Source organism: Marmota monax, unplaced genomic scaffold (genome assembly GCF_021218885.2).
Source record: "Marmota monax isolate L192 unplaced genomic scaffold, Marmota_monax_Labrador192_F-V1.1 WCK01_AAM20220418_F8-fsc00011, whole genome shotgun sequence".
NCBI lineage: Eukaryota > Metazoa > Chordata > Mammalia > Rodentia > Sciuridae > Marmota > Marmota monax.
Genome location: NW_026693082.1, coordinates 4,648,110 through 4,673,131, shown reverse-complemented (window position 1 = coordinate 4,673,131; position 25,022 = coordinate 4,648,110). Strand labels below are relative to the sequence as shown.

Here is a 25,022-nt window from a genome sequence, read left to right as displayed (position 1 = left end):
CTGAGCTCTCAGCACAAGACATCACAAATAAAAGGTGCTCAGTTAAATTTGAATCATAGGTTAGCAGTGGATTATTATTATTATTTAGTGTAACTTCTTACTGCTGAAAGATTGTATGTTGGCATACTTGGGACATACTGATGATCTACTTGGGACATACTTATATTCAGATTTAACTGTGCCATCCTATATCTTATGTGATGGCTACACACTAGGCTACCATCAAGGTGTGCCCTGCCTGGCTCTTGGCTCGCTTGGCAAGGTGAGGGTGTGGGGCTTAAGGGCAGCAGACAGAGTTGGACACTCTGGTGGCGTAGAAGTCCGCCTGCCTTTGAAGTCCTTAGACTTTGCTCGTTTCCCCTTTGTTATTGTGATACTTCCTTCTTCAGCTCCTGAAATGTGGCTGTTCCCTTGGTCCTGCGGACAGCCTTCTTGGCCTCCTGGAAGCTCCTCCTGGTAGCACTTGCCTCTGGTGAGCCAGCATCTGTAGTCCTGGGTGCAGAGTCTCACACGCCTAGCTGCATGGCAGGTATGTCCATCTGCTTTGCTGGACACAGAGCATTTGGACAACGCTTTGGGGATCTGAGGACATTTTGACTCTTAGGAACAAAAATATTTTATCAGAGACATGTCTTCAGGGAATTTTCAATGAAAATAATTTTCTTAGTGGACTTCAGTCTAAGGTTTTAGGTTTTTAGAGCGCAGATGAACCATTTAAACTTTTTGTTTTTTATGAAGTTATTCTTACCAGAATGGATTATTTCCCAGTTATGTTTTTGTGGAAGTTTCTTCTGCCCTTATCAGCCATTTGCCCACAGCAGATGGCTCGGATGGATTTTAGCTTTTGCCACTGTTTTCTTTTGTGTCTCTTGTTCTTTCAGTGCCCAGTCTTCGTCCCGCAAATTTGGCAGATGTGCGTTTTGCCCAAGCGGAGCTGGCCTCTGCCTGTGGCGCTTGCTGGTTGTTTCTGATTGATTTGGCTGGTTGCTGCTCTGTGCAGTGCTGACAGCAGTCCCACGCAGATTTCCAGTCACCTTCATCCACCAGCCGTTCGACTACGCTGCACACTGGTGGGGTCCAAGTGGCAGGGTCACGGTGTCTTACCTAGGTCTCTGTGTCAGCTCAAACTCAGTACCTGCAGATCCCAACTTGGGATTTCTTCCAGTCATGCAGAGTTGAGATCTGAGAGTTAATTGACTCACCTGACTCCTGCCCCTCAGAGTCCATAACTGGCTGCATCTGCTCCGTCCTGTCTATCAGATCATCTGTCCAATCAGCTTCTCCCTCCTCCTTCCACCACATCCCAGGACAGTCATCCTGAGGGGGTCTTCCCGTTTCCCATCCCTCTGTCTTTCTGACATTCTCCTTTGCTGTCCTTAAGCCTTTTCCTATGTCTTTTTTCCTCAGTTGAATCATGAGCCTCTTGGGGGCGGGGGCCACGTCTACAACTTTATCTGTCACCCACAGCTCCTCACGGAGGGTGTGCATGGAGGGGGAGACACAGCGAGTACCCCTGAGTGAAGGATCCTGGCTCGGCCACTGGGCCTGGGCCGGTGCAGGCGGCCCAGAGAGAGCCCCGCACTGGGGCCGTGCTCTCGGCCAGCCCTGTTCACCTGCCTGTGCCTGCGTCAACGTGTCACCTGTAGCCCCAGGTCTGGGCGCTGCCTCTCTGGCTGCTGGCCACCTGGCATCCTTCCCAGTGACTTTTCGTTTTGACCTTTCCTTTGAAAAAGGTTTCTGAAGCAACATTGTACACATAAAGGTCAACAAAAAAGAGTGGATGATAAGTGACAGAGATGTAAGTTAAAAGGCCGGAAGCGAGGTTGCTTCACAACCAGGCCGGAGGGGATGAGGGAAAAACAAACGCCTCGCAGTTGTTCTTTAATCATGTGTCTGTAGCGACGTCAGGCGGGACGTGGAAGCAGACATTTCCATCAGTGTATACATACACACGGGTTGGCAAAACAAATAACTGGGCTTTGTGACCATGCAGGCCTCCTGGAAGGAGGCCTGGCCTCTGCCTGACTTCAGAGCGCAAGAAACTGGAGAATCCACCTTACAGCAGAACTGGCGAAGCCTCTCCTTTTCTTAATGCAAGTTCAGGCTTCCAGATTTGGCTCAAGCCAGACTGAGGTGACAGGGCCACCGGCTGAAGCGTGACCCACGGCAGGTGACGTGTGTTTACTTCATTGAGTCTGAATGGCACACGGTGACATTCACGATGGCCACGGTCACTGCCAACCCCCCAGGTCACGGCCAAGGGCAGAAAAGGCTTTAGTTGGTAGTGCGACAGAAACTGGGATGTTCAAATATTTAATTATTTAAAAAAAAAATTTGGTGTTAAAAACCTGAGTCATTATTAGTTATGCTTTTAAGGTTTACCCATTTTGTTCCTACTTTTAATAGTTTAAATTCAGTTTTAATATTTCCAGACAATAGCCGTCAAATCTTGTGCCTTCTGAATTAGTGCAGATGGAAATACATCTAATAACTTTTTTTTTTTTTTTTTTTGGCGATTCTGGGAATTGGACCCAGGGCCTCCTTCATTCTAGGCAAGCATTTTACCACTGAGCTACACCTCTAGCTCTTGCAATTTAAGTTTTTAAAATTTGTTCTAATTAGTTATACATGAGTAATTTTAAAAATTTAAACCATATATTTGAATACTGTTTGTCAATTACAAAATACCTTCATACTGTAAATCAGTTATTTGGGTTACTAAATCCTCATAGCACTTTTAAAGTTGGCTACTAGTAAGACCTCTCATAGATTAAGAAGCTCATAATACTGCAAATTTATTGAACTCACTAATGCCTGACATATTCAGTACTTTACACACATTAATTCTTTTGACCCTCTTCATCTTGCAGAGATGAAAGAGTAAGCAAGCTCAAAGAAGTTAAGTAACTTCCCCTTAAACTTTCCCCAGTTTAATTTGAGATTTTTAACCTCTATCTTGCCTCTGTCCCTTGATCCTCACATTAGGAACAAGATAGGCCTGGGGTAGGGATGGAGGTGTAGGTGAACCCAAGTCATGATTCCTGTTTCATGTAGGAAAACTGAAACAGAGACATCTAGTGGCTTGTCCAAGGTCACACAGCCAGGGTCTGATGGGGTTTCTGATACCTCTTCAGATCTGTGAGCTGATAAAAATGTGACATGAAAATTCTTCCATTCAGTGAACACTCCGTTTCAATGATGCACTTTGGTAGCAGCTGCAGATCCACAGCAGGCTCTGGCATCCTTGTCCATGCCGTTCAGAGCAGAGAAGGTTCAGGAGAGGGACCTCTGCATGTAGCATACTGGTCATTTGTTTTATGCCATAGAAATGGCGTGACTGGACCTCCCAGGATTCACACTCGGGTCGAGCTCTGCTAGATATTCTCTCCTGTTGGCCCATCCAGGTGCTGCAGTTATATGCATGGGGCTGCCAGGGATTTTCTGTTATTTGGGAAAATGTTCCTCCCTGGTCCTGTTTTTCCTTTTATTGCTATAATGTGACCAGGACGCCTGGACAGATTAGATTGCTGAGAGGTGTCACTGGCTGGATCCTGGCCAGCCTTGAAGGTGGGTCCAAGGTAGCATCCGGGCAGACTGAAGAGAGCTTTGGGATGACGCCCGCCCCAGCCACCGAGAGCTGGGATAAGCACCATCAATCAACAGTTGAGGTTCCTCGCTCTCATTTGTGAAATGAGGCTTGGTGGCTGAGTTTCTAAGTGCGCGAAAGACCGAGCAACGTGTCTGCAGCATACTAGCTGCTCAGATGTCATTCGGTTAAATTGAGGAACTTTAAATAAACCAGATATTTGTTTTGATGATACAGTGATCACTTGACTCTAGGAACTTTTGCGACTGCGGTGGTGGCTGTTGGTCTCCTGGAACAGGTCATGTAACAGGAAGGAGGGCTGTCTCAGTACCACACTGCCAAGCCATCCTCCTCGGAGTGGGTTGTCATCAGTAACTGCAGGCACCCAGAGCTCACTGTCCCTAACACTAGCCATCAGGGGCCCTGCAGGGAACAGGTGGCATTCTCAAATTGGGCAATTTGAGATGGATTTAATGAGGCAACTACTTATAAAAGCAGGGCAGGGTGTCAGCCTAGGGTAAGTGAGGGAGGGTCCCTGGACACCTCCAGCATCTTGGACCTGGAGAAGGTTTGGTGACTGCAGCTGGCTGTGTGACAGGTAATGTCACATCAGACACCTCGAGGTGGGGTCTCCTTCACTCACCTCCCTCCTTTCATCTTCCCAGAGAGACAAGGATGAAGATAGGTCGGCCGGAGTGAAGTCCCACACAGGTGAACCCCGGGGTGGGGAAGTGGCTCTGGGGCCAACGGATGTGACGGGTACCTTCAATGAAGTTGAGGACAGAAACAAGTTAATGAGTTATGCAGCCCCACGTTCTTTTTTTCTTCTTCTTCTTGACTAGACGTTCTTAAAATGTCAAAGTGACTAGACAGAGCAGCATTTGGAAGGCATTGGAAAGCAGCTTCTTTGGTAATCTTCTTTCACTCTGAAGCTGGAAGACCTGTGTCAGAGTGCCTCCACGTCACTCCGTGCACTTGAACTTGAGTTCAAGTGGAGAAATAAAGGCACGGATGAGCTCAGGGGTTGGCAAGCGGGTTCTATAAAGGACCATATCACAAGTATCTCAGTCTTTGCCACATGTGCCTCTGTTGGAATGATCGTCATCTCTTTCTTCCTCCTCCTCCTCCTCCTCCTCCTCCTCTTTTGTTACCTTTTATTTTATTTTATTTAGTTGTTGATGACCTTTATTTTATTCATCTATTTATATGCGGTGCTGAGAATCAAACCCAGTGCCTCACATGCGTGAGGCAAGTGCTCTACCACTGAGCCACAACCCCGCAAGGCAGCTGCCTCTGAAATTGGGTAATGGGAGTGAGTTTAACATCTGACTTGTGATAATTCTGTTGTGCTCCATTTATGAGAGTAATATGTAGGTTGTTTTTTTTTAATTGTTTAGGTGATAAAGAGGTCGATTCCCTTAGGGGAAAATATCAATGGTGGTGTACATACCACACAGACTGTGGATTGGAGTGGATTAGAGCAGCTCTCATTCCTGCCTGGCACTCCTTCTTTGATTATTTCATGTTTCTATGTAGCCTCTTGGGACCATTTTGCACAAGAGAGCGAGTTTATAGTGAAGTCTTGGATGGACCTGTGCCAGGTGTGGGATGCCCAGCCATCCTCCCCCTCCCCGTGGAAGCTCAGGGGCACTGGACCCTCCACGGTGAGCACAGTCCCTAACTGTTCCTGTGTGGAATCATAGCAACCAGCTAGTGCTTTAGCTGCAGGAGAACAAATTACTCTTAATAAGTCTATAAAAGAAGTGCAGAAATTCAGTGGCAGGGCTTGCGAGTGCTTGCTTAATTCCTTTCGGTGATGACAGGGCGGCACCAGCTCCTCGTCCCTGGACCTGTGCCGCCCGCCTGGGCTCCAGGCCACCTCCGGGCTGGTTTGTCTTTATAGGCATCTTTAGCGCCTCCACCACACTGTCCCAGATGCCTCCGTGGGAGGGAAAGGGTGGGTGGAACTGCCTGCAGGGTGTTCCACCCAGCAGCCCCACACTCCCAGGAGAATGGCAGAAGTCACAGTCAGGTGTGTCTTGGCAGTGGAGGGGCCGTCACCAAGCCCTGTGAGCGTCCCCAGCATTCAGCATGGGAAGTGTCCCCAAGTCTGCCTTCGCCTCTCTGAGCTGGGTGTTTCTTCCAGCCTCCCTGGTGCCTGTTTACCCTAAGAGTGCCCTTTGATAGCCTCTGGTATCAGTACCATATCAGGGCCAGGAGATGGGTCCGTTTCTTCCTGCCTGATGAGCTTTTACAAAAACTTCTCATCACTTCTTAAAGCATCCAGTTTTCTCTGATCCTGGACCACAGGCAGGCATACACGAGAGGATTTCCCTCTCCCCTGCACTCGGTTGGACCTAAAAGCGTAGAAACTCTGTATGTTATATATTACATTATTTAAAGCAACAAATGCTGCAGTATTCCTTAAGTTTATGCTGTGCTCTGTCGCCGTGAACTGCTCAAGCTGCGTGTTGAGATGGGAGCTTGCATTCTCCATGGAACAACAATAAAAGATGAGGCAGTGCTGGTAGGGAGGGTTTATTACATAGGAGCTGATTCCATGATCCTGAAACTCTGAGAGCAAAACGTCTGTTATATGTAATAAACGGCTGTGTGAATAGAGTGGAGAGCCTCTTACCACTTGGAGCTGGAGCCATAATTATTAATTTGGGGTGGGGTGGGGTGGGGGAATGAGAGTTTTGACTTGAAGCTGGTTTGAAGTGTGTGGGGGAGAGCCCTGAGGGAACAGCAGAGCTGGTGTGGAAGGCATTGGGTTGGCCTGGGCACGATCAGTAGGAAACTGATACTGTAGCTCTTCATGGAATGGGTTCCTCTTAGCTTTCTTTCCAGCAGCTTTTTAAATACAGTTTACACACCCTAAAATTCCCCCATTAAAATATACATTTGCTGGGTTTTAGTATATGCAGAGTTATGCAACCATCAGCACAATTTTAGAATAATTTCTTCCCCCAGCCCCACCTACCATTCATAGTTCCTCTCCATTCCTTTCCTGTATCCCCACCCCAGCCTGAGGCAACCATTAATCTCCTTTCTGTGTCTGTTGGAGACATTTCTTATAAATGGAGTAACCCAACATGTGGCCTTAGTGACTGGCTTCTTTCACCTACTGTTTTCAAGGCCTATCCGTGTTGTAGCATGTGTCAGAACCTCTGTGGATGAGTGACCTCCTGTGGTATGTATGGATCTGTCACATTGGATCTGTTCATCATTCCGTGGACACGTGGGTTGTTCCCAAGCTGTAGCTGTTAGGAATAATGGTGCCGCGAGTGTTTGAACATGTTTTTGCGTGAACGCATATTTTCATTTATTTTGGGTATAAATCTAGGAGTGGAATTGCTGGGACATCTGAGCCAAACCTGAGTTAAACTTCTATGTTTAACCTTTGTGACATCATCTTAGTTTTTTTTGTTTTTGTTTTTGTTTTTGAATTATGAGCATTTTAAAATTGTGGTAAAAATACATGTAAGATTTACCACCCCAACCATTTCTGAGCTCATGCAGTTCGGTGGCGTTCAGTATATTTACAGTATTGGATCAGTATTCATCTTCTAGGTTTTATTTTTACCTTTTTTTTGTTTGTTTTTTTGGCTCTGCTCGGGGGTAGAACCCAGGGCCTGGTGCATGCTGGGCAATAATTCTACCATTGAGCTACACTCTCGACCTTCCTCTTGAGTTTTGATGAAAATCCTCACCATCTCTTGAGCCCCAGAAAGGGAAGTAACTCGGCCTTCTCTTGGTAAAAAGGTGGGTTGATAAGAAGCACACTCAGTATCTTCTGGGAGCTGTCAAGGTCTAGATAGGGAAATGGGTCCTCGGAGACTAGAATCCTAGGGCCCCTCTCTGTGTAGATGCTGCTTGGGCAAGAGGAAGAGGGTGGGGTTAACTTGGAAGGATTTCCCAAGAATTGGTAGAAGGGAAATAGCAAGGCAGGCTAGTGTCTGTCTGCATCCTGGGCGGGAACCCACTGGGCGTGTTTGAGGGCAGAAACCTCTCCTGGGCACAACTGGATGCACAGCGGGGCTCGTTTCCATGGTGGTAGATCTTCTGTCAATCCTTCTGGGTCCTAGCAAGTGGAATAAGTGGGTCCTGTGTAATAAGGATCACAGATTGTATTTACTAAGTCATGGGAGAGTGCACCAGCCTGGAGTCCAAGTGTGTGAGCCTGTATTTTTAGGGAAAACCATCACTGAGATGGAAGAGAACTTGAAGAAGCTTGGCCTAGACCCTCACTGTCCCTGAGCCCTGTCTTGCTCCCAGGGATGGCTCCCCGACCTCCCTGGAGACATTCCCCCAGGCCTCTCTTCTCTCTCTGCTGCTCATGTTGGAGACAGCCCTGAAGTATGTGTATGTTTCCCTAGCCGCTTTCTCACCTTCCCAGTCGCACCTTCTTTCCTTGCTGGCAAAGACTGTTTTATATTCTTGGTTTAAGTCACTGGCAGACAGCCATGTCCTATGTCCAAAATCGGGTCATTGTGCCACTGTCTTACCGGAGCAGCTCGTTAATGAAATAGTTCTTTTAAAATATTGACAAACTGTGTAATTAAGAGCTGATTATTTACATGTCAAACAATTCTTCATTGAAACTGGAGAATTTCTTTAAATAGCAGCTCCCCCTGGCTGCATGTATCTATTTGTGTAACTGTTTTGGCAGGAAAATCTCAAAACACTAGCTCAGAGCCAGGGCCGCTAAGAGCAGAATGAAACCAAGAGAAAGGGCTTCTGGAATTATGTCGTTTACTCTGCGAAATTCCCCCAAATATATGTATTTCAAAAAGTGCTTCATGGGCTCATATGCATCATCTCCATTTCTGGATTCCTACAGTTCCGTGAGCTTAGCTTCCCCACTGGGAGAAGTGAGGAAACTGAGATTCAGAATAATTCGTCCAGCTCCTTCAGTATTCTGTGGTTGGCAGGTTGATACCAACGTCAGCTTCAAAACCTTTGCCTCCTGTTTCCTTGCGTCTCAGTGTATTTGCTAAGTGGGAGGATCATCCTTATATTTAATTAAACTTTCACTGTAATAACACTATGGCCCACAGCCCCAGGGGACTTATTATAAGTCTCGGGAAGAGTTTTGCTAGTATTGAAAATAATGGAGAGCCAGACACCCTGAGGTTCGAGCCACGTCTTCACTCTGTGTCCACTTTATACAGCCGGGCTTTTCACGTGTGAAGTGGTGTAATGGCTGTGTAAATGCAAAGGCTTGGTTTGAGCGTTAGGTGAGGTCACACACCTACAGTGCCTCAGGAGAGGGCAGTGGTATACAGTAGGTGCTTGATGTTATTGTAGTTATTATAGTAGGTGCTTTTATCATTATTATGACAGTGGCGCTCTGACTTCACGTGCTGGATCAGAGGCGGAATCAGGAGGCTGGTTGGGAAATGACCGAGTGGAAAATCAGTGTGTCCTTCCATACCTCCTTCCTGCGGCCCCAGCCCTCCCTTCCTCTTTCTCCCACTCTTTTCCTGCCCTAGCCATTTTTTCCTTTGACAGTCCAAGAAGATTTCTGCATTCCATGGCTAGTTGGTCCCTTCAGCCTCTTGAAACTGTGATTTTGTTTTACAGATGATTAGGTGTTGAATAAAGAGGTTCACGGCTCACTGGCCAGGACAGTGTCCCTGGGTGAGGAGCTGCCTTCCCCACCCTGGGAACAGGGCCTCTCACCAGTGAAAGCTGGCTTCTACTCAACACCAGAGCGCTGTCTTTGATGACAACAGGGTGTTTTGATGAGATGGCATTTGGGCCTTAATTCTACCTTCCCTTGGTGGCAGCACCTGTCTGTGAAGTAGGGCTGGGCGTCCTGCCAGGAGGCTGTCGTGAGCACCCTGGAGATGCCTGACGGGCCCCCAGCACCAGCAGGTACCTGGCAACCCACCTCTTCAGACGCAGCCTCCCTCCAGCCGTTCTAGAAGACAGCTCACTCCTCGAAATGAGAACCCGGATTAGTATGGGAAGCCTGTCTTCGTGCGCACTCCGTCTTTTAATCCTTTACCTCTGTCTTCCTCTGCTTGCCTCTTAGTTATTCTCTGTGCTGCTTTGGGGACATCCAGAGCTCTCCAGGGACGTGATGACAAGGTTTGGCTTTCTCAGGAATGTGTGCACATTTGCAGATGCTGTTTGTGGTGGTTGTTCTCAGAATGTCAGTAGTGAATCATTTAACAGCTCAAGTCAGTTCCACCTGTAGAACATTGGCAGCCCCCAGTTCTGTGCAGTAAGACAGAGTTTCTCCACCTTGCCATGATGGATAATTCTTTGGAAGGGGCTGCCCTGCATTGTAGGATATTCAGCAGCATCCTCGGCCTCTGCCTGCTAGTTGACCCCCTTCCCTCGATTGTGACAGCCAAAATCTCTCCCTCCCAGTGTCTCTAGCCACCATTCTACTTAAGCTGCTTATCTTCAGATTTCTGAGCATTTTGCATCTCACAGGAAGGAGGAATCGTCAGATTTGGGGCCACATGATGCTGGTGAAGAGTGGGCTGCGGTAGTTTTAGTTTAGGAAGGGTTGGGATAGGATAACTATCTTGCTGTCATCTCCTTGAGCACATTTCCTTTAGAGTTTGTAATTTTTACCCCCTCATAAGTATTGTGGAACCACAAATCTCTATATATAGATTGTGCGGTCTCTCAAACAACTTTCACATTTAAATTTTTTTGCTTCCTTAGGGGATGGATAGAAACTGGTATAGGTCCCAAATAAAGGTGGACTCAGGAGGGACATAAGATGAGGAGAATACCACAAAAAAGATAACTATGTAAGGCAGTGTATATGTTAATTAGCCAGATTTAGTCATTCCACAGTGTGCATATACTTTGAAATACACTGTGCACAGTAAATGCATGTATATTTTTATCTGTTAATGTAAAAAGAAAAGAAATTAAAAGAGGCAAGATATCATATTCTCAAGCAGACAGTGAAATCTATTCTATGAATTTGTAGAAGGAACCGTGATTGACAACTGTAAAACCCACTCTTGCCAGGTAGAAGACAGTACATTTTATCAGTGAGAAAATGGTAAGTGGGACTATGTGGTGCTGTGACAGAACTGTGGAACTGGGAACATGTTTCTGGTAACTGTCCAAATCCGTTCCTTTTGAATATTTCATTTCACTTAATAATAGTCTAGATGAATCTGAAATGTAGTGTGTTAACTTTCTGTTACTGTAACAAAATACATGAGATAATCAACTTGAAAAAGAGAAATGGTTTGTTTTGGCTCACAGCTTTAGATTTTCAGTCCATGACTGATCGGCCTGGTTGCCTTGGGCCTGTGGTGAGGCAACACATCATGGTGGAAATACGTGGTAGAGCAGAATCACTCCCTTCATATCTGGGAAGCAGAAGAGAGAAAGGCGCTGGGGTTCAGCTCTCCCCTTCAAGGGTACACCGCAATGACCAGAAGACCTCCCATCCCAGTAGGCCCCACCTCTTAAAGGTTCTACCCCCTCCTAATAGTGCCAAGCCTTCAACACACGAACGTATTTTTAAAATTCCCACAACAGCACTGCCCCTCCAGACCGGAAGGCTGAAAGACAGAAGTCACTATCAAGTTCTGTGTGCTTCTCCAGATCCTTCTGTGAGTGTGAACTCAGAGTGTCTGCAGGCATAGCAACTAGGCGGCCCGTTCTCAGCGCGCCCCACGGGGCTGCAGAATCCTCAGGACAGTTCTGGACTCTCTCCTTATTCCCTGGAGTTGCTTTGGGAGATCCAGAGTGTGCCACTTCCGGTTAGTGTTTCATACATGCTTATTTTTTTGAAGAGATAATCCCAATAATCCAACGTAAACTCCGCAAAGACAGGGACTGCTTGTTCCCTGCTGCGAGCCCAGTCCTGGCACTCGGTTCATACTTGTGGAATGAAGAATGTTCTACAAACTCTTTCTTGAGCACAGTGGCTCTGTAAGTTACCAGGAAGTTGGGCACTATGTTTACCAAATAAATCCAAGGACATGGTTAGTTGGTGCTTCCATTGTACTTCACGGAAAGATCCGACTCCTTCTGACTTGTAAATTGGTCGATGCAGTGTGTTGTGGGTTGCCCGTGTGTGCCAGGTGTCCACTATTAACATATGGCCATGCAGCCACCTGATGTCATGGTCACACTCTCACGGTCCCCACTGCTCCCAGAAGCCTGTCAAAGGCAGTGTTGGAACGCTGCTGGCTATATGTACAAAATGAACGAAATTGGATTCTTTGGGTGTGAGGTAAAGCATTTTCTTTATTCTGCTTTTAACAAAGGGATTCTCGAATCTGGGAAATTAGATTGGACCGCTTGGAACATTCTTGGGTTAAGAGAAGCAGTCCTATGAATTGTTGGCTGTGCATTCCAGTCCCGCTAATCCTGATGAGTCCGTCCTGGATTAGCGCATGGCGGGCCTTTCCTGGGACTTCAGTTTAGCATGAAGGGCTTTTACACTGTGACAGGAGAATGTGCCTGCAGCGAGAATCCCTTGGGCAGCCTGCTTGATTCATGGCTAATGAGGCAGGAGAGAAGCCCTCCTGCCTCCCCGTGTCCAGCCTGCATTCAGCTTGGCTGTGTTCACTTCGCTGGGCAACTCTCCAGCCGTGATTCTCAAACTGTGTGGTCTCAGCACCCCTCCTGCTCTCTCTTGAAGATTCCCGAGGACTCCCAGGGGCTTTTACTTGTGTGTGTTGTATCTATCAGTTTTGTGCCACTCAGAAATGATGATTTAGAACAACCGTATATTGGTCCTTCCACAAATGACAACGAAAAACTATTTCATGTTAACTATAAATGTTGTTTTTATGAAAAATCAACAGTTTTCAAAACAAAAAAAGATCCAGTGAGAAAGAGTGGCATCATTTTATATTACTTATGGATCTAATGTTTAGCTTCATTAAAGAAACTTTTTTTCCCCCCATGCTGGGGATGGAACCCAGAGCCTCCTCATGGATGCCAGGCAAGGGATCTACCACTGAACGACATCCCCAGCCTTATCTGGATTCTATATCTGCCTCTGCATTCAGTCAGTTTTGATGTGTTGTTTTAGCTTGGTATATAAAGAAAATATGGCCTCCGAGGTATGTTCTTAGAAAAGGGTAAATGCTTTCGTAGCTTTCTTTCCCCTTTTTTGTTAGTGCTAGGGATTGACCCCTGGGTTTCTTGCATGCTAAGGAGGCACTCTGCTACTGAGCTGCACCCCAACCCATGGTAGTTCTTTTAGATAACTGTGATTACTATTTTTTGATACTATGTCAAAACTCTACAGCCAGTAGTTGGTTCCCCTGTGGAGTCTGAAACCATCAATGAGCTTTTTATACTCTAAGACCCATGGATGTTTTACACTTTGAATCAGTGCATTTTCCCGCTTTACTTAACTATATAGATCTTATAAATCTACACATTTCACATGTATTTTTTTAAAAATTTTTTATTATTAGTTGTTCAAAACATTACATAGCTCTTGACATATCATATTTCATACATTTGATTCAAGCGGATTATGAACTCCCATTTTTACCCCGTATACAGATTGCAGATTCACATCGGTTACACATCCACGTTTTTACATACTGCCATACTAGTGACTGTTGTGTTCTGCTACCTTTCCTATCCTCTACTATCCCCCCTCCCCTCCCCTCCCCTCCCATCTTCTCTCTCTACCCCATCTACTGTAGAAGGGAATTGCATGGTAAAGGAAGGAGACCCTCATTGTTCTACAAAATTACATATAAGAGGAAGTGAGGGGAAAGGGGGGAAAAAAAAATGAGAGAAATGAATCACATGTATTTTTTAAAATATCACATTTGTTAATATCATTCTGAGTGTCATCAGAAAATTCAAATTTCAAAAGCTGTTGAAATCTCGGTGATGGCTATACATTTTGCAGAATTCTGATTTTTTTCTTCAAGCTCATCATTCATCCTTGGCAATGAAAGTCAGTTCTAGATTCTGTCCCTGTAGCTCCAGAGTTACCTCCCGAGGCGATAAACCTTGATCACGACTCTTGGCTCTCCCTCCTTTCTGTGAGAATAAACTGGCTTTCCTGTCTTAGCAAGAGAATTTGACGACTTTTCTCCCAGAGCCCAGTGCTTTGACAGTTTCTACCCTTTTTTCAACCTTTTACAATTTTTTAAAAGTGGGTTAAGTAACACAAATTTGTTACTTTACAGTCTGAAGTCTGAAATGGGCACAAATCTAAGAATTAGAAGGGCTGTGTCCCTTTCTAGGGACTTTGGGGGAGAATCTCTGTCCCTGCCTCTCTGTTCCCACAGGCTGCCTGCTTTCCTTGGCTTGTGGTCCCTTTATATATTCATGAATTTTGTTAGTTGCCCAGGCTGACTTTCAACTTGGGATGCTCCTACTTCAGGCTCCTGAGTAGGTGGGATTACAGGCGTGTTCCACCGTGCCTGGACTTCCCCATATGTATTCAAAGCTAGTGATGCTAATGGTCACTTGTTCCCTCTGCAGCCTGAATAGGCTGGGTGACCTGGCATATCCCAAGGACATTTTGGGGGTCATCATCACGTTGGTCACACTCAAGCTTCTTCATCTTTGCACTCTTGCCCGTGTGTGCCAGGTGTCCAGTATTAACATCTTCCCACTCTCTGGAACATTCCTGCCCTCCTTCCTTCTATGTTTGTGAACTTGTTCTCCAAATGTCACCTCACTGCAGAAGCCATTCCTGGGCCTGCGGCTGCTTTTTGCTGGCACATTGTGAATCCCCACCTTGGTGCCCAGCTTGCAGTAGGATGTTTGGACGTTTGGACTGTCTCCCTGGCTGAGCTGTGAACCTGACCTCCCTGACCTTCGTTTCTCTCAGTCCTCTTGTGGCACATGAGGGTCAAGCAATAGCAGCGATTTGACATTTAGGGACATTTGTTTATGGGCTGTGTTTGGATATTATTGAATTAATGCTCAGTTTGTTGGTGGGATAAGGTCCTTACAGTTGTGCAGGACAGTGTCATTCTTAGAAGTTATTGACTGAAATACCTAGAGGTCAGGGGTCAGATGCCCGTAACAGCTGCAGCTCACTGACCACATGGTTCATGGGGGCAAGTGTGTATTTACCTACAGAAAGATAAAGCAAAAATGGCAAAATGTTAAAATTTTAATAAGTAAAGGGTTTCGTTTAACTTTTCTGTAAGCTCAGGCATTTCCAAAACAGAAAGTGGGAAGGGATGAAATGTCACTGTAAATGTGCAGAAGGTTTTGGTGGGAACAGAACAGGATTCTCATGGTTGGAGATCACTGGCTGCTCAAGCTGTTGATGGGTGCTGTTTGCATTCTTGGCGTAATGAGAATCCTCTCTGGGTTCACATGTGGTGCGAATCGCACTCAGGCAGCTTAATTAAGCCTCACAGGCACTTCCAGGCCCTGGTCAGCTCCAGTGCCTTTCCCTCTGGGACCGCAGGCCACCCTCTAGTCAGCAAGTCCTTTTTTCATCATCAGATTGCTGGTGTTTGAGGGTGGGCATGTACTTGGCACGGACATGCCGGCTGGCCCATCCAGGACTCCATCACCAAAGGCCAGTTGTGTGAGTTGGAGTCAGATTGAAGAAACCAGCCGTGGCTTTCTGCCCCAACTCCTGCCCATGACCTCGACCTCTGTGCCCTGTATTTGTGGAAATAGCCTGTGTGACACTTATGTGGTCCTCTCTGAAATGGGAGGTTCTGTTTGTCCAGGTGAAATGGTGGAATCTCCAGCTGGGTCATCTGGTCTGATTTCTCATCAGCCCCCTGGCTTTCCCCACTATTCCCTGTGCCTGGTCGATGCCTGCAACGGGACCTTCCTGCCTCCCCTGTGTACCCCTGTCACCAGTCGGCCTTGCAGCTGGCGGTCTGCCTGCTGCAGGGCTGAGCTGACTCTCTCCTCCCTCCGCCAGCCTGTCGGAGGTTCTGGGGCCAAAACAAAGCACCTGACAGCTCTTCCTTGTTTTGCAGGAGTCTGAAGCCCCCCGCCAGAGCCCTCCGGAGACGTCTTGGCTGCCAGGTCCCAGTAATTCTCGGGAGAAGGTGATAAATCCTCACATTCTGTTCCAGGTACAGTGTGCCATCAGCCCCCCCAGCAGGTGATCTCTCTGTGCTAGAATTTGTGACTCACTTTTGACCCAAGTTAACTGACAACTGTAGACCTAAGTCATTGTCTTTCTTTCTTTCTTTTCTTTTCTTTTTTCTGTGCTGGGGATGGAACCCGGGGCCTTCCACTTGTCAGGCAAACGCGCCACCACTGAACCACACCCCTATTTCTGTCTTTTTAAAATTCTTCAGGCTTCTTGAGTCCTTTGGTCCTCACTGACACGGCAGGAAACAGGGCTGCCTTCCTCATCAGTGTGTCTTACAGCCCTACATTTCCCCCACACAGAACTCTTGATGCCCCGTAGCTGACAAGTCCTTGTAGCCAGAGTGGTCACCAGGGCACACTCTGGGTGTAGGATTAGCTTCAGGCTGTCCCCTCCTCAGCCCTGGCCAGGTGCCTGGGCAGTGCTGTGTCATGCTGCTCTGAGCCTTTGATTTCTCTGCACAGCGCAGTGGCATCTGCTCTGGGTGCTCCTTCTTGACTTCTGGAGACTTTGCATATCTCAAGGTCAAGGGCCAGTTCCAATTTCCTTCCTTTTGAAGAGCTATTCTTGCTGTTCCTCAGCCTTTCACTTAAGAATTCTACACTGGCTGGTTCCCGGGTTTCAGGGCTACAAGAAGCTGCTGTAGCTCAGTTTGTTTGAGCCTGGGAGTTCTGAGTGGGGAATGTGGCAGTGTTTTGGCTTAGGTATGAGGTGTCCCCCAAAAGCTCATGTACGTATGAGACAATGCAAGAAAGTTTCAAGGTGAAATCACTGGATGATGAGAGCCTTACCCTAATCAATGCATTAATCCCACTGAATGCATGAGCTGGTGGTAACTATAGATAGGTAGGGTGTGCTGGAGGAGGAAGGTCCCTGGGGGCATGCCTTTGGAGTATATATTTTGTCCCTGAGAGGAGAGCCCTCTTTGCTTTCTAATTGTGTCCTGAGCTGCTTTCCTTTGCCACACCCATCTGCCATGATACTGGACTTCATATCAGGCACAGAGCAATGAAGTTGGCAGTCTGTGAACTGAGACCTCTGAAACCATGAGCCCCAAATAAACTTTCCGCCTCTAAAATTGTTCTTGTCAAATCTTTTAGTCACAGTGGTGATGCTGATTAGATCTGGGGAGGTTAAGGCTGGCCAGGGAGGCTGCTCATCCCCCATCTCTCTTTAAGTAACAGTAGCTTCAGTTTTATCTGAGTCTTGTATTTGGGTGCAAGATAGGATGTAGAATAAAGGGTTCCACCACAGACGTATTTTTAAAAGTTATTGCTCTGGTTATTTCCTATTAAACTTAAAAATCGAATATGAAGACTTTATCATTATTGTCATCATCTCAAAGTTTTTTCAGTTAGGACAAAGCATGGGGTAGAGTGTTTGTGTGTACAGGAGCATGTATATAAGGAGTGTCATCCTACCCTTCTTCCTCTCCCACACATTCATTCAGTCATTTGTGGCCATTCATGTCCTTAATTCCGTCCATTGCTATGGTAAAAATGTTTACATAATCAGGATCAGCAGCCCCAGCTGAGTCTGTAATCAGAAGGACTTTGTGGGGGATGTAGCCAGTGGCCTTTGCCACATGTGAGTAATGTGGAGGGGGCTGACTTGAAGTGAGAATTAAGGGGGAAGGAGGAGGGGCCTCCCATAAGCGCCAGTTCCGGGGAGGATTAGGCTATAAGTAGGCACCTTGCTTATGAGGCTGCTGCAGCCTTGTAAATGTCAGAGACAAAGGTGCAGAATTGCCAGGTGCACTTTCCCAGAGACAGCAGGTAAAATTAGATCCTTGCCAGTGGGGAAGTGGGAGGATGTTCTGCCTAGGCTGAGCCATTGTGTGCTGGACCCTGTGAGCCTCCAGGGTCCTTTTCTTTCTTTCTTTCTTTCTTAATTGACTTGCTTATTTGGTAAAAGTGCTTAAATTAGAGTGGTTCATTCTGCTGCTTGCCCTGGCTGCACCAGTCAGACGTGTTTCTGCTGTCCTAATAGAGTGTTGGAGAACATCCTCCATGTTACCTGACACCAGGGCTCCACGTTGACTTCTGAGGGCAAAGCCTGACTCGGATGTCGGGTTCTGTCTTCTCTGGCCGGGAGCTTCCTGCTACTTCCCCAGCACCTAGGAGGGGAGAGCACATAGTAGGTGCAAAATAATTATCTATTGTGTTACCATCCAGGGGTTACCATCTAGGGGTGCTGGGTTTGTTGTCTCATTCTGCAAAAAAAAATGATGGACAGGCCACAGAGGTAGCAAGCAAGCAGCAGGTTTATTGCAAAAGTGACAGAGATAGACTTCTCTGGAGAGAAGGGGCCCCGAGCTGAGAATCCTTGGGGGCATTTTGGTCTTTTCTTTTTATAGTCTCTAGAATTTCCTCCTTTCCTTATCTTCTCCCCTGTCCATGATCTCCTCACCACTATTGATCCATGCCCCCTCTGTACCTCTGTTTTAGTTTTTCTATTGGGTCCCCAGCTTAGGAGCACAAGTACAGAAGTATCTGTCTGATTGGGTCCTCTGCTTGTGTCCATGAGCACTTTCATCAGGCAGGAAGTGGACCTCATCAGAGACCCTCTCCATGCTCCTTTGTCCTGGCCCTGCACCAGCCTCGTCACGGCCATCTTGCACTGGCTGCCCTAAGCCTTTCTATCTCTCCCCAGATGGATGCTTATAAATATAGTTGCTTTCTTCTTTCTAGACTGTGAGCTCTGCAAGGACAGGGACAAGGTGTGGTTGCATCTTTTGTACCTCCTGTGAGTCCTCAAGTGGTGGCCCAGGATAGAGACCTTCACGATTTTTTTTAATGAAACAACAGCCATTTGATATACACCATTTTCCTAGAAAGAGAAAAATTATATTCAAATCACTGAACCTTAACCAAAGAAAGGTAGTTTTAGGTGAAGTAAGGATTCGCCCTGAAGCAGAGACCCTTTAAGAAAGGTGGAGCTCTGGGGTTTAGTTTGGAGAGGGTTAAGGAGAGAAGAATTGCACACTTGCTTATGATTACACATGATCATTTGAAACATGTATTGGTCCTCCGTTGCAACAGCTTCAAACCACACGCATCTATTTTCTCACAGTTTCTGTGGATCAGGAATCTGCATGGCTTAGTCAGGTTCTGTGCCTGGGGACCATGATGCTGTGGTCAAGGTGTTGACCAGGGCTTGATTCTCATCTGGAGGTTCTCATCTGCTTCCAAGCCTCCTCAGGTGGTTGGCCAGATCCATTTCCTCATGGTGTAGGTCTGAGACTGACCTGGCTGACCTGGAGGCTGCCCCAAGCTCATTGCCACGTGGGCTTTCCCAGCGTGGCTACTTGCTTCATTGAGCCAGTAAGAAGGCTGTTTGAAAGCTGAAGCCTGGTGTAATGTGATTAACCACAGTTCTTACCTTTGCCATGTTCTCTAGGTCTGAAGCCAGCTCCAGGCCCCACCCATACCGGGAAATTAGGAGGTGAGGTCCTGGGGCCGTTTTGAGGGCTATCCATTGCTGATCACCCTTCCTGGCTCCTTGAAATATAGATTGAAAAGCGGTTCCCATCCGCTGTCTATTTTTGTAAAAAATTATTTCATTCTTTTCTCTTTTTTTCTACAATAATCCTGATTTTTAAAACTTTTCACAGCTCTGTAGGCCCACTTATCCTCCAGCCAACATAGCTGTCCTTGGGCCATCACTGACCTGCTGGCTGGTGACTGGCTCCAGAGTGCATGCTAGGTTAAGTTGTTCTTTGTTAGCTGCCTCAGGGTCTAACTGATTTTATTACATTGTGTAGGAAAATGTGGTCCTGGGTGTCCAAGGACTTGCTCATCAGTGAACTTGTAGCAGGCAGGATATCTTTCCAGTAGGTTTTTCTGCAGCAGTGGGGACCATCAAAGGTATTACTTAAGGCATAAGTTGGAAAGTCTGTTTTCAGCTTTTTAAGAATTCCTTTTAAAGGGTGTAGCTCAGTAAAAGAGCTTGTGGTTGGCATGCTCGAGGCTCTGGGTTCGATCCCTAGCACTGTAATGGAAAAGGCAAAAAAGCCTCAAAAAAAAAAAATAGTGCAGTCATTTGTGCATGCTGTTCTTGCTCTCTAAAGTGTAAGAGTCAAGTTATCCACTGTCTGGAACATTGAGTTGAGTATTGAGAGTCTCCAGGTTCAAGTTTGAGTAGCATTTTGCAGTGACATCTCTGGCTATAGTGCTGCCCCAGAGCCTTCCAAGGAAGCAATGCAGGTGGCACAGCCTGTGACCTATGATAAAATATGGTCTGTGTCACAGGATGAGAGCCCCTTTGCATGTAACGCTGTCTAGTGTTTAGTGGAGGAGGGAGATCTCATTAGTAGGAGGTGGCGGGTCCCATTTATTCAGCATTTGGAATGCCGTGTTCATTTCTGCTCCACCTGGTCCTTTGGTGTTTCCTGTTTTTTGATCATTCAGTCAGATACTCTGACATTTGAAGACCTTTGTGTCATTGGGCATTTACTTCCTGACATCTGGAAGGAATGTCGGACAAGTCAGATCCCCTTCTTTCTACTAGAAGCTGATTTGTTACTGCCTACTCGGGCACCTGCTCTAAGTTTGTTACACAAAGAGGAAACCTCATGACTGGGAAAATACGGCAGGTGGTGGTTGAGGACTAAAGATAGGCAAGGCGTGAACTGTGCCAGGAGGCTGTGGCATTTCTTTCAGATTATAAATGCTTTCCTTCTGCAGCAAATGTCTGAGATTTTGCCAACAGTGAGGTACGGTTGGGAATAGACCAGAAAGACCTACCATAAAACATGGCATTTCCTGCTTAAGGATTATTTGTGCATGACATATACCTCATAGATAATTTCCATGGTAACCAGGGGCGTGTGTGTTATATGTGTCTCTCAGAGCTGTATGGGGGGGGCTGGGACAAATGGCAGGTAAATATAAAAGGTCATGGCATTTGCTTGTGCAAAGGTGCTTTATTACTTGGATTAAAATATCACGCTCAGAGGCAAATGTATTGATCTGTTACCAGAAAAGGAAGTCGAACATCAAGTAACTGGAAGTCCTTCGGTTCAGTTTTTCTCTCCAGTGTCTTTCATGACAGTACCAGATAAATCCTCCCACAGTATTATTTTGTTTTGATGCCCTTATTTTATTTTTTAAATTTTAAGGTGTAGATGGACATAACTTTTTCATTTACTTATATGTGGTGCTGAGGATCGAACCCAGTGCCTCACACACGGTAGGCAAGTGCTTTACTGCTGAGCCACAACCCCAGCCCCTGATGCCCTTCTTTGATTAAAATTTTTGCCTCTAGGGCTGGGGCTGTAGCTCAGTGCTGGAGTGCTTGCCTATCATGTGTGAGGCACTGGGTTCCATCCCAGGACCCATGAAATAAATAAAAAAATTAAAAAACAAACAAATCAATAAAATAAAGGAATATATTTATGAAGAAAGGACAAACCTTAAAATAAATTTTTACCTCTAAGTAGAGGTATAAGTCCCTCAGACGGCTGGGCAAGATTCCCCTTCGGGGCCATTCTGTCCCTTCCTCCTGCTCCTCACTGGCCACTGGGCACTGGCCAGTGCTGCAGTCCCACCTGGCTGCTCTCTGGTGTGCCACAAGTGGATCCACCGAGGGTGCTGTGTCCCCCCAGTTAGGTGGTAGGAGGAGAACCCCAGAGTTCGTTCATGTCACTCATGTTACAGCACAAGGAGGTGGCTTAACAGCCTCTCCCTCTCATTCTCTCCCTCTCCCTCTCAGCAGTCGCCAGCTTTGGAATAACCTATAAACCATTCTGTTTTTCCTTAAGTGTCCTTTGGAACTCCTGTTGGCTTCACCAGTATGGACTAGTGTGAGACTGGTTGACTTTGAAGACTATTTCCTCATCTATTCGGATTGAGGCTCAGAGACAATGGCTAGAAACACAGCTAGGAAGGGGTCAGGTTAGGTCTGCTGATCCAATCAATTAAAATATGATTGAATATTAACAATTTTATATGGTTCAACCTGATCCTATATACAAGACTATTTAACTCAAGTTAATATGCAGTGGTGGCTTACAGCATCTGGGGCTATTTTGGCTTTGGGGACATGGGTGGGGTGCTTGGTGTAGGTAGTAGAATTTGCTCAGGGCTTTCTGGGTTAGTTCACAATGAATTTCTTTTTGCATTTAATTTTGGAAATTTTAAGCCTATACAAATATACAGAGAACCATAATAAAATTCCATGTTACTTATTATCAGCGCCTCTTGGAGGGGCGGCGGCTGCTTCTTTTTTTCTGTTGCACTCTGGGCAAGTGCTCTGCCACCGAGCTACATACACCCCAAGCAAGTCAGAATCTTGAGATGGCTTTGACTTGTCTTTGTACCCTCCTGCTTTCCTTTTTTCCATTTTTTAATTTCATTAAAGGAATTTCCTTTCCTTAATTCAGAATCATCAGTGTACATTGATTATAGAAAAAAAATTTGTCAAAGTGCAGGAAATAAAAACCACCTGTAATCTTCTCCCCAGTGACAACTGTTTGGATCCCCATTCCCCACAGACAGTTCTTTGTCTACCTTTATTATTTTAAGGGATGCTAATGTGCTATCTTGACACTTCCCCATTTTTATCAGAGACACAGTATAGCCAACATCATATTGAATCTGTCTGCCTTATCTAGCTCTTTCTTCTACATACCTTTTCCAAGCCTCTGCTATCTTTATGCCTTCTAGGACTTTCTGCCACATCCCTGGGTGGGTCCTAGAGCCAAAATTATCCACTTTTCCTCACTCTGGAATAAACCTCAGACTGCTTCAAAGCCAGTGGGTCTTGTCCAGCAGGAAGGGAGTGGATGGGTTATACTGACTCATCCCACTGTGTGTGACTAGTAAGCAACGTGATTTTACTGGGATGTCGGCAGTTAAGAAGTTGTCACCTGACCCAAGTCAATCTTGTATCTGTAAAATTTCAGATAAAGTAACAAAAAAGGAAGACTTGTCAGGCAGCAGGGGGAGGCTTGGTCAAAGTTGAGGCAAAGCTGGGTGCAGCAGTGTACCCCTGTAGTCCCAGCTGCTCAGGAGGCTGAGGCAGGAGGATCACGAGTAGCGGCCAGCCTGGGCAACTAGCCAGGCTTATAAGAAAATGAGCGGGATGGGGGATGAGCTCACATCCTTAGCATGCGCAGGGCCAGAGTTTGATCCCAGAACTACCCATCCCATTCCCAAAACAAAAAAAGCTGAGTCAGTTTGGTACCTGTCATAGGTGATGGCTTCTAGAACTAGGTGATCTGTCTCCATTCCTCCCACTACTGGTGACTTAAGTGATGGAGGCCATCTGTCTGCCACCTAAGCTCCACCCTCCTAGTCCCACGAGAGGACTAACTTAGCTGCTTCATTGATCTCATGAAGTAAAGGAAGTTGTGTATGTATCCGGCATGGCTCTAAATTAAGAGCTCGCAGTTGATGTGAAGTCTGTTTCGTGGACGCCCCCAGTTCTCAGGCCTAGGCCTCTACTGAGTCTAGTAAATCAGCATAGTACTTGGGAGGCCTGCGTGCCTTCCTGTGCCCCACTCCACAGTGCGTGGATGGATGTTTATTTACATGCCACCAAAGTGAGTGCGATTGGCAGTCACTTGGCAGTGGAGCTCTGTGTTCCTGGGAGAAGCCATTACTGTCATGCATTTCTGCCCAGTGCCAGGCGGCTCCCAAGTGATGATGGAAAACGCCATCCTGGGACTAAAGTGCTCTTCACTCACATCCCATTGGCTCAGGGAGGAATCGGCTCTCCGGTTTTCTCCAGTGTTTGTGAAAGCACACCTAGGAGTTCTCCCACCCGCTTCTCGTTTTTCATGTCATTCTCTGATTTGGGTAAACAGCATTGGAAAGGATCAAGTGCGGTGAAGGAGGTGGAATTCACAGTGACTGTGGCCAAGCCTGGAGGAATGAAGGCCCCAGTGAGGTGAGCCCTGAGCCTGCTGGATGGCCTGCCCTCTGCTTCCCTGGCGCAGAGACAATTGACCTGCAAATTGTAATGGAGATTTAAAAGAAAAAAGTTATTACGAGGAACTAGCGTGGTGATAGTAATGCTTCTTAGCATTTGAACGAGAGCAAATTTTCTTTCAGAGTGTTTCCTAACGCGCTGTCTCATAGTCCTTATAAGCAACCTGCAGTACCATCCCCATTTTACAGATGGGAAACTGAGGCACTGAGTACTGTGACTTGTTTTAGACAATGAATTTGGGCCTTACAGAAACTCAGGACAGGGAGAGTCGCACAGTGGAGCGAGGGTAGAAGTTACCTGTGAACTTTACCCAGTGGTCCCACTCCTCAGCACATACCCAAAGGACTTAAAATCAGCATACTAGAGTGATGCTTGGGAACTAGGTCAAGGCCTTGTAGATGACTTGCGTTGCCTGTGTTTGAGTTTATGCTAAGTAGCATCTTTGCACATCTATATTCATTTGTAGGAGCAGAAACTTGCATCTTGGCCAATCAACCATTATGTATTTACTATCTGCTGCCTACTAGGGGCTGTGGGACGGAAGAGTGACTAGAATGTGGCCTTTGCCCTGGAGACCACTGCATTGCGTTAGTGGGTGTCGGGGGCTCAGCCCCTGTGAGGCAGGTGCAGTCCACTCCTCCTGACCACAGTGCCATCTGTCCCCACTTCTTTTCCACTCTACCTCTCCCCACCCAGCCATGCTATCCCTTGGGCCCTGTTGATCCAAAGCAGTCCAGGGCTCTGAAGGGAGGAAGATGATCTCGGCTGCACCTGTCCCTGGCTGTCTGCCCTTAGGTGGTTACCTGGGGGAGTGACACTGACACTCTGATCTGTGGTGGGGCCTGGCATCACTATTTTATAAAATCTTCCCAGCTGGTTGTGATACACGCCCAGGGCTGAGAATTACTGAGTTGTGCTCAAGCCTGGATCCTTGTCTCTAGAACACATGGCACTGCTTATTTGGTGATGTGGCAGGAAGATTAAATAAAATACATTGCATGAAACCTCTCTTATGGCTGGTGCCCCAAGATGCTCGTTGTTCTTCATTATTACTGTTGTTTTCTGATTTTAAAAGTAACACCTCATTGAAGACAACATGACAAGTGCAGTAAGGGGGAAAAAGACAGAAAGGAAACCGCCTGTAATCTGAAGACTCATCTCAGTCACTACCTGGATGTCTTCCGCCCACAGACACACCCCATATGCACCCACTGGGTCCTGTGCCTGTTGACCTGGTGTGTGGTGGTGACATTACAGCTATTGAGAATGGGTGGCAGACAAATTACTGTTTCAGCCACAGATTCACTATAAAGCTCAGCTCTGTTCTCTCCTGGGTCCAGAGTCCGTCAGCTCTTGCCCTGGGGGTTATCTGAAGGTGTGTGCAGGTTCCTCTCGTCCCTCACGTCCTTCATGGTAATCTTGGATCCAGGAAGGATTCCCTGCCCTGGCTGAGAGGTAAGGCTC

At 46.6% G+C, this 25,022-nt stretch overlaps 1 protein-coding gene across 3 annotated transcripts in view; it reads left to right on the top strand.

Annotated features, from left to right (window-relative positions):
• Window positions 1-25,022, top strand: part of Slc7a1 (solute carrier family 7 member 1) — a 75,211-nt gene that overhangs the window by 18,966 nt on the left and 31,223 nt on the right. The window contains exon 2 of one of the 3 annotated variants that reach the window (XM_046454155.2): window positions 15,508-15,579. The gene's annotated coding sequence lies outside the window, so the exon portion shown is untranslated. Of the gene's footprint in view, window positions 1-15,507; window positions 15,636-25,022 lie in introns of all 3 variants that reach the window. The other 2 variants (XM_046454154.2, XM_046454153.2) reach the window with 2 other exon arrangements.